Below are 12,994 nucleotides of genomic sequence, written 5' to 3' on the forward strand. Positions count from 1 at the left end.
ATGAAGCGCTATCTGACCATTTCTGTGTTTACTTTGATTTATTGATCTGTCCTGCCACTGATGCTAGATCTGTCTATATCAAAAAAAGGTTCATAAATGAGAACACCAGTGAGGTATTTATGAATGCTATGTCAATGTTGCCAAACATATCCGCAGACTCTGTTGATGTTCTCCTTGAAAACTTTAACATAAAAGTTAAAGATGCTATTGATGATATAGCTCCAGTAAAGGTCAGGATGATCACTGGCAGACGTAAAGCACCCTGGAGAAACACAACAGCAGTACAGCACATGAAAAGAACATGCAGAAAAGCTGAACGTATGTGGCGGAAAACAAAACTTGAAGTACATTATAGCATCTATAAGGACAGTCTTCGTGCTTTCAATGTAGAACTAGGCACAGCTAGACAGACCTTCTTCTCCAATATTATAAATAACAACATAAACCACACTCGCACTCTTTTTGCTACTGTAGAGAGACTAACAAACCCCCCAAATCAAGTTCCTAGTGAAATGCTCTCTGACAACAAATGCAATGAGTTTGCTAAGTTTTTCTCTGAGAAGATCAGTAATATCAGAATGGCAATCAATACGACCTCAAATTGTATTGTGGTCAGTCAGATATCATTGCAACAACCTCAGAAATTAGCCATTCTCTCAGAATTTGACATAATTGATATAAAAACCTTGGAAGAAACAGTACAACATCTTAAAGCATCAACTTGCAGCCTTGACACTCTCCCCACATCTTTTCTCAAAAAGGTGCTTAACTGCTTAGAAGCTGACCTCTTAAAAATAGTAAACACCTCTCTGATCACAGGCACTTTTCCAGAGTCATTAAAAACAGCAGTTGTAAAGCCTCTCCTAAAAAAGAGTAACCTAGACAAAACCATACTTAGCAACTACAGACCTATCTCAAATCTTCCGTTTATAAGCAAGATCATTGAAAAGGTTGTTTTCAATCAGCTGAACAAATTCTTAAACTCAAATGGTTATCTGGACAACTTTCAATCTGGTTTCCGTCAGCATCACAGCACAGAGACAGTGCTCATAAAGATAATAAATGATATTCGCTTAAACTCTGATTCAGGTAAAATATCAGTGCTGGTGCTACTAGATCTTAGTGCTGCCTTTGACACAGTAGATCACACCATACTCTTACATAGACTGGAAAACTGGGTAGGGCTCTCTGGGATGGTTCTCAAATGGTTTAAAACATACCTACAAGGAAGAGGTTACTATGTGAACATAGGTAACCATAAATCTGAGTGGACATCCATGACATGTGGAGTCCCACAGGGTTCAATTCTTGCACCGCTTCTGTTTAATTTGTATATGCTCCCACTTGGTCAAATAATGAAAAAGAACCAAATTGCTTACCACAGCTATGCAGATGACACCCAGATATACTTAGCCCTGTCACCCAATGACTACAGCCCCATTGACTCTCTATGTAAATGCATTGATGAAATTAACTGTTGGATGCGTCAAAACTTCCTCCAGTTAAACAAAGACAAAACCGAAGTCATTGTATTTGGAAATAAAGATGAAACTCTCAAAGTTAACACATACCTTGACTCTAGGGGTCTAAAGACACAAAATAAAGTCAGAAATCTTGGTGTAATTTTAGAGTCTGACCTTAATTTCAGTAGTCACGTGAAAGCGATAAGCAAATCAGCTTACTACCATCTCAGAAATATTGCCAGAATTAGATGTTTTGTCTCAAGACAGGACTTAGAGAAACTTGTTCATGCTTTCATCACCAGCAGGGTGGATTACTGCAATGGACTCCTTACTGGGATCCCCAAAAAGACCATTAGACAGCTGCAGCTCATACAGAACGCTGCTGCCAGAATTCTGACCAGAACCAAAAAATCTGAGCACATCACTCCAGTCCTCAGGTCCTTACACTGGCTTCCTGTTACATTTAGAATAGACTTTAAAGTATTGTTACTCGTTTATAAATCACTTCATGGCTTAGGACCCAAATACATGACAGATATGCTAACTGAATATAAACCTAACAGATTACTCAGATCATTAGGATCAGGTCAGTTAGAAATACCAAGGGTTCACTCAAAACAAGGTGCGTCAGCATTTAGCTTTTATGCCACCTCTAGCTGGAATCAACTTCCAGAAGAGATCAGATGTGCTTCAACAGTAAACACTTTTAAATCTAGATTAAAAACACATCTGTTTAACTCTGCATTTACTGAATGAGCACTGTGCTGCTTCACACTGACTGCACCTTTAACTCAAGTCACTTTTACTCCTGTTTTATTCTTTTTAACATTTTAAACTGTTTTATTAAAATCACATTTATTTTCTTTAATTGTTATTTTAAATTCTCATGTATCTTTGTCTTTATTGTGATCTTATCGTGTAAATCTTATTTTTACATTTTCTTTTTCTTTTTTATATATTGTTTTCTCATTTCTGTGTAAAGCACTTTGAATGACCTTTGTGTATGAAATGTGCTATACAAATAAACTTGCCTTGCCTTGCCTTGCCTTGCCTTGCCATATCTAATCTCTTTCCTTCGTTTTAATTGTGTATATTACTGTTAGTTGTTTTTAAATTGTTGTATCAATAAATTTTGTAATTTTATGACTTTTGGTGTAAGCCTGTTACTTGTGTATAACAAGGGTGAAGATTCCTGCATGTAGCTGAACAAATTTCGTTACGGGGGGTGGTATGGTTTTAATAAAATATGACTTTTATTATAAATTACTAGTAGTTTATACTAGTTTATAATATAACTAGTTTATAATATATTTAATATCAAGAATAAAAGTGTGACAATCTGCTAAATATTCTATATGATTTACCTGCTGGCTTGCTGGAGCTTTGAATCCAAGCCTTTAGCATCCTCCCTTTCCACTCTGTCGTTTTTTTTTGTGATGGCATTGTTTTTTGTATTTTTGTCTACAAAGTGTGCCAACAATCACAAATTTGGTGATATTTATGATTGGTTATCTTAATTTGATAAGACAAGCATTGTAATTTTAAGAATGTGAATATTTTGTTGTTACTGATAGCACACATACATCTCAGAGATGTCTATTTGATGGCTGCATTTACATCTGCAAGATGATGTTTTTTGATTGTTTGCTCATCTGCAATACCTCTCTGAGATGTTTCCTAAAAGATGTCATGTACACATATTGAATAAGTTTTTGAAGAATGTATGTAAAACAGCTCTTTAGCAGACATCTTACAGATGTATCTGCTAAATATTAGCCTATATTAGCTTATTAAATATTAGCTGCAATTAAATAGTCTTAATTCACCTTAACATCTGCTCAAAATTGGATATTGACGTCAAAATCCAACATGTGCCTGATGTCAAAATCCAACATTGGCCTGACGTCGGGATCCAACGTTGATCCGACGTCAGGATCCAATGTTAGATTTTGACGTCGGATCAACGTTGGATTTTGACGTCAGGAGACTGGACATTTATTGCTGCCCAATATGTATCAACGTCACAAGAACACATTAGCACACACATGCACACAAACACTAATTCATATAGAAACGTATGGTTCCTGTCAGCCATAACATTATGACCACCTGCTTAATTTTGTGTAGGTCCCCCTTTGACCCACCAGGTGAACGTGATTTTACCAAGTAGGATGTGATCCTGGTTGGTCCTGGATCAACATTTTCATTAACCAATAAGATTGCAGGATTAGGATTAGGGTGTATGTTAGATTTAGGTTTAGGATTGGGTTAGGGGCTTTTAAAAAATACCCCTCAAACTAATATTTCACACTAATGTAGCCGGGTTAAGAGTACCTTTGTTTAAAATAAAGGAAACCAAAACAGTGGCTTAACATTAAACTGGGGTTCTTTTATTCCTGACCACACTCAAAAGGAGTGCAGCATTAAATATTTTCTTGCTTTCTTTTAGTGTTGGTTTTGACAATTTTTAAAGTGGACAAAAATAACATAACACTGAAATAACAAAAGTTACTTCAATTGGCATAACATAGAAATAAAAGAAAACAAAAAAAAATGAAATTGTTTCTTTGGCTGTAATACTCTGTAATGCAAATAAGCCCCTTAGTTACACAAGAAAACACTATTTTTTACCTAAGCAAACAACGGTAGTGGCCCAACTGTGCTCTGAAAGATAATAAAAATACAAAAAGATACAAATAGGGCCAATTAGAATTCACTCATCACTTACATTACATAATAACATAAGCAACATTTAGTATTTTAACCCCAATCATAACAAAAACACAATTATCACATCAATAGCAATTATAAACACATTCAACACGCATCCATTACATTTTATGAAATCAGAGACACATCAGTAAAGAAATTAATAAACAAAACTTACTTTGCAACAGTCTCCTTTAGCTCACGTGACATACAGCTTTGCGTGTGAACTCACATTTAACCTCTCCCCTCTAATACAACAAAGAGAGAGAGTTTCCAAACCCTTATTACAACACTTTATTGAACATTAGCTGCATTACAGTCATAATTTATCACTCAGTATCATAATACAGCACTTACGCTCAATATGAGAAATCTCCAACCAGCACAAACAACGTGACGAAAACCGCTCGCTCGAGGAGATCAAAACACAGCACAAACCAACAACACGAAGCCATCCACTGACCAATCTTTAAAAGATGCAATCATTACACGGTCACAAGTTGATATTTTAGGTTTTGTCCTTAGTTTATAAACTTTATCAACGCTTTCTCACCGCATGGAGCTCTGTTTACTTCCCAGTCTCTTGCGTTCTGCGCTCAAGCTCACGTGCTCATCGTATACTCGTGCACTCTTAAAGGGGCCACAACACTTTTTTTATTAAAGCACATTACTGCTCATTATTTATTCACACAAGCAAGAACGCTGTTTTAAGTGCATTAAATTAATGGTTTATCACATGCTTTGTTTTATTAAAGTGCAATTAAATTATTTTACCCGGTCATACTCTCCCCTGCTTACAGTCATCGTCCGCGGTGACTGCTAAAACTTATCTCTATTCCTGGAGTTTCCCAGATGTGTACAAAACAATACCAGCTAAAACCTGGGAAAGAACATCAGGACTGACAGACAAAGCACTACAAGTGGGCTTTGGCAACCTGTTCGGATTACTATGAAAACCAGCCGTAGACCGTTGGCTTCTACGTGGCAAAGGACTTGGTGCATCCTCCTGACTGCGTGCAGCTCTTTGCTTCCTGGGCACTGGAACTGGCCTAGTTACCACCACATTTAAAGGTAAACCAGCTCTTTCTGTTTCTTGATGGGAAAATTCCCTGACATTATTTGCCTCATTGCCCAACTGTATATCATCATCATAACTTTCTTGTGCTTCCTCCATTACAGCTGCAGTCTCATTCTCTGGTTCCATATTTGGTTCTTGTGATTCCTCAATAACTGGGTCCATTGGGTTCCTTCCAGGTTGTCTAGTCTCCTCCACAAGCACACATTCTACATCCAGCGAAGGCACTTCTCTTTCCATCTCAGAGGTAGGTACTTCTGTTGGTGTAACTCTGCTTCTTGGTTTTGGGACTGGAACTGCCCTCGGACAGGGCCTGATATTAGACCTATGCACCCTCTTCGCAGGACCTCCTCCCACAGGCTCCACCATGTAGGTTGTACCCTGCACTTCCACCACCTGATAGGGTTCGGGTGCCCAGGCATCCTGGATCTTGTTCCGTCCTGGGGGACGATGTCGTAAGTACACGTGCTGACCAACTGATACCTCTGGACAAAATACCCCTTTTTCATGTCTTGCAACCCGTTCCGCTGCCTTCCTTTCCGCATAGTCTCGTGCCCTAGAGTGCGCATCCTGGAGACGGTCTCTGTGAACAGTCAACCAGGTAGGCTCCTTCTCTCTCACTGGCTCCTGACCTAACAACGCGTCCACTGGTAAGTGCGGCTGCCTCCCAAACAGCATGTAATAAGGAGAGTGGCCTGTAGAGGAATGGGGGGTCACATTATAGGCGTAGACCAGTTCTGGTAAGTATTCCGGCCACTTTCGTTTCTTGTCAGGCGGTAATGAACGCAAGAGGTCGTGCAGCGTTCGGTTAAACCTCTCGCACTGTGCATTCCCCTGAGGGTGATGAGGCGTAGTGCGGGACTTTCTTACCCCATATAATTTACAGAGCTCTGCAATAACCGCACTCTCGAAATTGCGCCCCTGGTCTGAATGGAGGCGCTGTGGCACGCCATACTTTAGGAACCATTCCCTCAGAAGGACCTTAGCGGTCGTGTCCGCCTTCTGATCGCGGGTAGGAAATGCCTGGCTGAACTTCGTGAATACATCGGTTAACACCAGGACATTTTCTCGGCCGTCAGATGCAGGCTCCAATGTGGTAAAATCCATTGCGACAACTTCTAATGGATGAGAAGCTAAGAAGGGGGTCCAAGGGGCCTGAATTTTGGGCTGTGGCATTTTAGATAACACACACCTCTGGCACTGCTTCACCCATTTATCTACAGCATCATACATTCCCACCCAATAGCAGCGTTGTCTGAGAAGACTTAGTGTTCTCTCTACTCCCTGGTGTCCCATTTCGTCATGGACACTGCGCAGCACCAGCTCAACTAGACATGCAGGGAGCAGCAGCTGATGGCATTCCCCACTGGACACCTCATCAACGATTCTGTACAAGAGTCCTTCTTTTTCTTGGACCTTGTCCCACTGCTTGAGCAATAATCGAACTGGTCTGGACAAGCCCATTCTCTCAGGTTTTGCGGGTTTCCTCTTCATATCCCAGAAACTCTTAAACACGCTGATGGTTGGATCTGCCTCTTGAAACTGACGAAGCTCATCCTTCGTGTATCCAGGTAACGTTGGGGTATTCTCTAGAGGGTATTCCTCTCCAGTACCTTCATCCTCTATGGCGGCATGTAGTTGTCCTGTTCTTTCCTGGCTAGGCCCCACCACTAGTTCTGCCAGGTCAGGCCCCACAACTGCTCCTGTCCGCAGCCCATTGCAAAGAGCTACACAGCCATCATACTCTGAATCGTCAGTCTCCACTTCCCCGTCTAGTCCTGGTCGTCGGGAGAGGGCATCGGCTGCTGTGTTACACCGCCCAGGACGATACTGCACCTTAAAATCAAATACAGCAAGCTGTGCAGCCCATCTCTGTTCAATGGCACCCAATTTGGCCGTGTTGAGGTGGCAGAGGGGATTATTATCGGTCAGTATGGTAAACTTGGATCCGAGCAGGTAACTCCTGAATTTCTCCACCACTGCCCATTTGAGTGCCAGAAGCTCCAGCTTCATACTGCTGTAGTTTCTGTCATTTCGCTCTGCACCCCTTAACCTCCGGCTTGCATAAGCTATGACAGTTTTTCTCCCCTCCTGCTGCTGGTATAACACAGCGCCCAACCCCAGGTTACTCGCATCCGTCTCAAGAATGAAAGGTAGAGTAAAATCTGCGTAGCCCAGCGTTGGAGCACAGGTAAGTTTCTCCTTGAGATGGTCAAAGGCTTGTTGGCATTCCGTCGTCCAGGAGTCCTTGAACAACTTATTGGCCTGAGCAACCCTGCCCTGGCGTACACAAATGTTTACCACATCATGAAGCGGACCCGCCACCTTGGAGAACCCCTCGATGAACCGACGATAATAGCTGCAGAATCCTAAAAAGGATCGCAGCTCTTTCAGAGTGTTAGGGACTGGCCACTGCCTTACTGCGTCCACTTTCTCAGGATCGGTGGACACCCCTTGGGAAGACACAACATGACCCAAAAACTTTACCTCAGGCTGCAAGAAGTGGCACTTTTCCACCTTAACTTTCAGCCCAGCCTGTCTCAATCTTTGAAGCACAGTCTCTAGTCTCACCAAATGCCCTTCAAATGTACTGGAATACACCAGCAAATCATCCAGATAGACAAGTACCATTTGAAAGACCAAGTCACTCATTATGGCCTGCATGAGCCGCTGGAATGTCGCTGGCGCATTACAAAGGCCAAACGGCATCCGTTGGTACTCATAGAGGCCAAATGGTGTAATGAAAGCAGTTTTGTGCCTGTCCTTTTCATGCATTGCCACCTGGTGGTAGCCACTGGCTAAGTCAATGGAGGAAAACACCTTAGCTTTACTTAAAGCATCTAAACTCTCATCTATCCGCGGCAACGGAAACGCGTCGCGTCTAGTTTTGGAGTTTAATTTCCTGTAATCGACGCATAATCGCAGATTCCCGTCAGCTTTACGAACCAATACCACCGGGGAGGCATACGAACTGGAGCTTTCTCGGATGACACCCCTTTTTAGAAGTCCTGAGATGTGCTCTTTTACCTCTTCCAATTGGTTCGGTGGTATTCTTCGGTAAGGCTGCGAGACAGGAACATCATCACTTACAGGAATCTCATGTGTGACATTCTCAGTATAGCCAAGATCATCATCGCATACTGCGAACACATCCAGATATTCTATCAGAAGTGCCTTTAGCTCTGCCTGTTGTGTGGGGGTACCGCCTATCTGCACTTTCTCTAGAGGACACTGCAAGCCAGGCTCAACCCCTGTCATTGACCTCTGGCTAACTATAACCTCCTCATGATCAGCAGAGATCCGCTGGAACTTAACCTCACAGGAGCTACTGTCAATGTGATGACCCTGGGTAAGTACCCCGAGTTTTAGTTTAGTTGGTAACCACACATCCTCTGGTGAAAAGTTTACTACCTGCACAGGGAATACACGACTGCCAGGCGACACTAAGGTAGGAACCAAGATCAGGCCACCCGGCAATGGCGTATTTCCTGGCTCAAACAAACCTATGTCCCTGTTTCCCATCAGTTCTCTCGGTATTCTAGCTTGAATTGTTGCCACCGAGGCTGCGGGCACATAGGACTTACATGTACCTGCCACTCGGACCATACGGTTTGCCTCCCCTAAGGTAGCTTCCTGCACTCTGCTAAAAGCAGCCCTCCAGTCATTATCCAAGGTACCCTCCAAGGCATTATCAAATTCAGCCAAAATCAGTTGTTTACAGCGTTGTGCTATATTCATGCCGAGTATGCCTGGAGGTGCTGTGTCAGTCTCCACATCATCGTGGTCACGTATCACCAAAAACCCACACCCAGGTACAGTCAACCCCATTACTTGGATATCAAGTTCAACATACCCAAGGTAAGGAAGTGGCAACCTATTAGCAGCAGTGATTTTTAACCACTTGGTGGTACAATGTATGTCTGTATCTTCCCCATGAAGATGCTCTTTAAAGAAACTCTCAGTTAAAGTGCTTACATTACTACCAGTGTCCAAAAGGCACCTGACAGCTACCCCCCCAATGTAAATTTCTACTTCTGGGCATTTGCCCACTGCACGCTCTAGGAACCGCTCTTTAGTCAGCGTGCCACTCTTTGAGCCATCAGTGCCACCCCTCATCGCTCGGCTCTTCGCGATGAAGGTGCCTCGTTTCCCTGGGGTGAGGACTCGGGTGGAGCTGGCACATTAGTGCTCTCTGGGGCACGAGGTATAGTGCATTGCCGAGCTAAATGCCCAACGCCCTCACATCTCAAACAAATGGGTTGGCCATCACGCGTGTACCTTGGCTTAAACTGGCGCCTACTGGGTTTCTCAGAACTTGGATCAGACCTGTGGGTAGTGAGATCACGGACAGCATTGGTAAGTTCTCCGATTGCTTTCCCTTGTTGTGAGATTACCTTAATTACCTCTTGCAGGGCTACAGTCAGGTCGTTTGTTACAGTATTACTCACATTTGTATGTTCTACATTTTCTTCTACCCCCATTAAGTTTCTAGTTTTAGCAACATTAGCCCCACGAGGTCTCTCTTCTGAACACCACATCAAAGCCTCCTCACGGACGTCAAATAACGTAGCACGGGGGCGCTCTCGAACCACCTTACGCAGTTCTCTACGGAGGGCTAAATCCCTCACCCCCTCGATAAATTGATCTCTTAACGCCAACTGCATGTTCGGAACAGCATTTGGTGACTGCTGAAGCGCAGCGCTTAACATCAAAGATAAAGCATGCGAGTAATCGCGAAAATCCTCACCATCCAATTGTTTCCGTGCGTAAAACGCATGTAACAATTGGGGAGTGCTTCGTTTTTCCCTGAATGCGGCGCGCAAGAAAGAGAACAGGTCTTGAGGTGACTTATCTCCCCCCCCCATGCACAGCTTAACCTCATCTAGAGCTGAACCCCTTAAGTGTGAGAGGATAAAATCCACCTGATCCTCAGTATTCAAACCTCTCACTCTTATAACTCGCTCCAGTTCCTCAATGAACTCATCAACATTTTGGCTGTCTTTACTCAGGTCCCCACTAAAGGGTACAATTTGTCTCTCCCTTGGTATATACACATAGGACCTAGTATTTACATTAGTCATGTTAGCAAGAGCTGACACTACTTGATCATGTCTACGTCCCAGCTCAAGGATCTGTGATTGAAGCTGTGAAATAGGGTTACCTCCCTCAGTGTCCAGTTCTGGAGCTGCAGCGCCCGCTCCTTGAATGTCCTCAGCCTGCCCAGCTGCACCCTCTATGGGTTCAACGTCCATGTTTTTGAATCGTTACGAAAAGTCTTAGGTCTTTAACAGTCTTTCCAACAAGCCACGTCCTTAACGTTTCTAGTAATCCTCGACAGCAGTCCTTCGTCCTCGCACGGCTCCTCCCAGTTTGGCACACAATGCTTTGCAGGATCTCCCAACACTTGGCCGCTCCTTACCACTACTGTTGTTTGCAAACACCCACAATAGTACTTAAATAAAAGAAAGTCGAATAAAAAAAGGAACCCCACTCCTGGTACCAAAAATGTGTAGCCGGGTTAAGAGTACCTTTGTTTAAAATAAAGGAAACCAAAACAGTGGCTTAACATTAAACTGGGGTTCTTTTATTCCTGACCACACTCAAAAGGAGTGCAGCATTAAATATTTTCTTGCTTTCTTTTAGTGTTGGTTTTGACAATTTTTAAAGTGGACAAAAATAACATAACACTGAAATAACAAAAGTTACTTCAATTGGCATAACATAGAAATAAAAGAAAACAAAAAAAAAATGAAATTGTTTCTTTGGCTGTAATACTCTGTAATGCAAATAAGCCCCTTAGTTACACAAGAAAACACTATTTTTTACCTAAGCAAACAACGGTAGTGGCCCAACTGTGCTCTGAAAGATAATAAAAATACAAAAAGATACAAATAGGGCCAATTAGAATTCACTCATCACTTACATTACATAATAACATAAGCAACATTTAGTATTTTAACCCCAATCATAACAAAAACACAATTATCACATCAATAGCAATTATAAACACATTCAACACGCATCCATTACATTTTATGAAATCAGAGACACATCAGTAAAGAAATTAATAAACAAAACTTACTTTGCAACAGTCTCCTTTAGCTCACGTGACATACAGCTTTGCGTGTGAACTCACATTTAACCTCTCCCCTCTAATACAACAAAGAGAGAGAGTTTCCAAACCCTTATTACAACACTTTATTGAACATTAGCTGCATTACAGTCATAATTTATCACTCAGTATCATAATACAGCACTTACGCTCAATATGAGAAATCTCCAACCAGCACAAACAACGTGACGAAAACCGCTCGCTCGAGGAGATCAAAACACAGCACAAACCAACAACACGAAGCCATCCACTGACCAATCTTTAAAAGATGCAATCATTACACGGTCACAAGTTGATATTTTAGGTTTTGTCCTTAGTTTATAAACTTTATCAACGCTTTCTCACCGCATGGAGCTCTGTTTACTTCCCAGTCTCTTGCGTTCTGCGCTCAAGCTCACGTGCTCATCGTATACTCGTGCACTCTTAAAGGGGCCACAACACTTTTTTTATTAAAGCACATTACTGCTCATTATTTATTCACACAAGCAAGAACGCTGTTTTAAGTGCATTAAATTAATGGTTTATCACATGCTTTGTTTTATTAAAGTGCAATTAAATTATTTTACCCGGTCATACTAATTTGAGGGTTTAATAATGGTTAGGGTTTGAGTTAAGGGTAAGTACGGGTATCTTTGATTAAAACGTTGATCCAGGATCAACAAAAAATGCTCATCCAGGATCAAATCTTACATATTGCAAACAGCCCTAAACCGTCGAGGCATGGACTCCACTACACCTTTCTATCAGAACCAGCATTCACTTTTTCAGCAATTTTAACTACAGTAGCTCGTTTGTTGGAACGGGCCAGCCTTCCCTCCCTTACGTGCATTAATGAGCCTTGGCCATCCATGACCCTGTCGCCGGTTCACCACTTTTCCTTCCTTGGACCACTTTTGATAGGTACTGACCACTGCAGACCGGGAACACACCACAAGAGCTGCAGTTTTGGAGATGCTCTGACCCAGTCACATAGCCACAATTTGGCACTTGTCACTCAAAGTTGCCCATTTTTCCTGCTTCAAACACATCACAAGTGTTTTTCCTCAAAGTTCATGTGTTACAAGCAGGAAAAATGGGCAAGTGTAAGGATCTGAGTAAGGCTCATTGATTCACATGGGGAGCAAAGGCTGACCCCTGTGGTCCGATTCAACAGACAAGCTACTGTAGCTGAAGTTGCTGAAAGGTCTAGTGGAGTCTATGCCGGGTCAAGGCTGTTTGGGTGGGAAAAGGGGGACCTACACAATACAGGGCTCTCAAGTCTCACGCATTCACAGTGAGACACACCCATTTCAGTCAGTTCATACGCCACACCTTGTATTTCTCACCCTGAAAAGTAACAGTGCATTTCTGTCGAGTTCAGCTGCTTTGAGTTTTTTTTAAGTTTGCTCAACTTTACGCTGCAGTGCCGCAAAAGCCGACAAGCAGATGACATCACAGTACCGCGAGAAATCTTGCGAAGGAGGCTGATTTCATATCGCTCTCGTGTTACTATGATGTCATCCACTTGGCGTTTCTTGCAAGCACGTTACTAACATGGATTTAACAGAGTGGAAGTTGAAAGAGCAAGATACGATGAATGCGGTAGATATAACCCATTTTTTAAGCATTTTGATTTTACGATTCCTGGAAGAAAAC

The sequence above is a fragment of the Paramisgurnus dabryanus genome, chromosome 9 (genome assembly GCF_030506205.2).
Source record: "Paramisgurnus dabryanus chromosome 9, PD_genome_1.1, whole genome shotgun sequence".
NCBI lineage: Eukaryota > Metazoa > Chordata > Actinopteri > Cypriniformes > Cobitidae > Paramisgurnus > Paramisgurnus dabryanus.